This window comes from Halichoerus grypus, chromosome 5 (genome assembly GCF_964656455.1).
Source record: "Halichoerus grypus chromosome 5, mHalGry1.hap1.1, whole genome shotgun sequence".
NCBI lineage: Eukaryota > Metazoa > Chordata > Mammalia > Carnivora > Phocidae > Halichoerus > Halichoerus grypus.
The window spans coordinates 17,671,738-17,673,771 of record NC_135716.1 but is presented as its reverse complement, the minus strand read 5'-3'; the positions used below and the strand labels follow the sequence as shown (position 1 = coordinate 17,673,771).

The following is a 2,034-nucleotide window of genomic DNA, read 5'->3' as shown; positions in this document are numbered from 1 at the left end:
AAACCACAGCATTTGCAGAAGGGATGTGGTACCCTGCAACTTAAAAGTAGAGAGTAATGAAGGAAAGTGGTAGAAAAGAAGATTAAAGACAAAGAACATCATGATGTGTTCTACTTCCTTATGCATGTATTGACCTCTTGGTTCAGCGATGACATAATAGTTATTGCACACATTAAAAATCAACATTCTTGGGGTGCCTGGATGGCACAGCCGGTTAAGCATCCAACTCTTGGTTTTGGCTCAGGTTGTGATCTCAGGGTCGTAAGATCAAGCCAGAGTCAGGCTCCTTGCTCAGTGCAGAGTCTACTTAAGACACTCTCTCCCTCTCCCTCTGCCCCTCCCCCCCACACACACTCACTCTCCTCTCTAAAATAAATAAATAAATCTTTTTTAAAAATCAGTATTTGAAATCCAGAAGCCATAGGAAAAAAACTAAAATGTACTTATAATTCATCGTACCAAAGTATTTGCCATATATGCATACACATAAGAGATTAATATCCATAAAAAGTGTTTCTCATGCATATTTATAGACAAACTATATAAAGAGGCAAGTCACAGATGATGTACCAACTGCCAGGTAATATATTAAAAGATGATCAGCCTTATTGGTAATCATACAAATTTAAATTAAAACAACTAGAAATTATTTTTACCTAATAGATGAACCAAAAAATAAAAGATTGTTAATATACTGTAGGGAAGGTGAAAATTTACCTCCACCCATCTTAAGTTTTCAAGCTGGGGCTCTTTAACAAAAAGACAACTTAACAAGAGAAAACCAGTTTATAAACTCATGCAGTGCACATCTCATGGGAGAAACCTAGAGGAACGCAAAGGGGCAGCCCAGGATTCCAGCTTCTGTAGCCTCTTCAACTAAAGACAATAATATGTAGAGAAATGGCAGGCCCAAGTTTTAGGCTGCTGCAGGTGGAGAATGGTGAGAGGGTAAATATGTGGAGGAAACTAATGGAGTAAGGTTTGTTTGCAGATTCCTCTGGTGCCATCTTTGGACTGATAGAACTCTGTCTCCTGTAAAAGGAGAGTTTATATCCTGCCTCTCGACAGACAAAGGGGAGCTCTGCTCCTTCCTTTTTTTTTTTTTTTTTTTTAATGCTTCACGCATTTGCATGTCATCCTTGCGCCAGGGCCATGCTGATCTTCTCCGTATTGTTCCAATTTTAGTTCATATGCTGCCAAAGCAAGCACTGCTCCTTCTTAATTGCCCTCAGCTCAAACTAATTTTTATGTCAAAGAAGTATATTTTGGAGTAACATATTCTGGTTTTCTTCAATATTATTTCACCGATATTGTGATGAAATGGTCACTTTCTTTCATTGCTGGTGAAAATATAAACTGGTTCAATATTCTGGAAGAGGGCTGGATGTTATTCATCAGAATTTACAAGGTGCATCCTGTTAGTTGAGTAACTCAACTTCAGAGAATCTGTAAAATCTATCCCACCAAAAGACTTGCACTTGGGCACATAAATGTATCCACAAGGATGTCCACTGCAGCACTGTTTACAATAGCACCAAGATGAATACAATGGAAATGCATATAAGTCATTTTACCATCATGTTACAGCTACGCTATAGAACACAATGTAGCCCTGAAAAGACAGTGGCTTTTAAAATGAGCATTTATTCTTTTTTTTTTTTTTAAGATTTCATTTATTTATTTATTTGACAGAGAGAAAGAGAGACAGCGGGAGAGGGAACACAAGCGGGGGTTGGGGGGGGAGTGGGAGAGGGAGAAGCAGGCTTCCCGCGGAGCAGAGAGCCCATTACAGGGCTCGATCCCGGGACCCTGGGATCATGACCTGAGCCGAAGGCAGACGTGTAACAACTGAGCCACCCAGGTGCCCCCCAATGTACATTTATATGTATTTCCACAATTAGTGCTGAATGAAAAAAACTAATGAATAGTATTTAGAGTATGATCCCATTCATGATTTTTGAAAAACTAAATATGTGTATATGTGTATAACACATATAGGCACAGAAATTCATGAAAAGAAGTATGGAAGGATGG

The 2,034-nt window shown here is 38.9% G+C and overlaps 1 non-coding gene across 1 annotated transcript; it reads right to left on the bottom strand.

The window, feature by feature from the left end:
• Positions 1-1,102: 1,102 nt before the first annotated feature.
• LOC118545849 (U6 spliceosomal RNA) lies at positions 1,103-1,209 on the bottom strand. The gene has a single exon (XR_004922258.1). It is a non-coding gene; the product is annotated as a U6 spliceosomal RNA (small nuclear RNA).
• Positions 1,210-2,034: the final 825 nt, after the last annotated feature.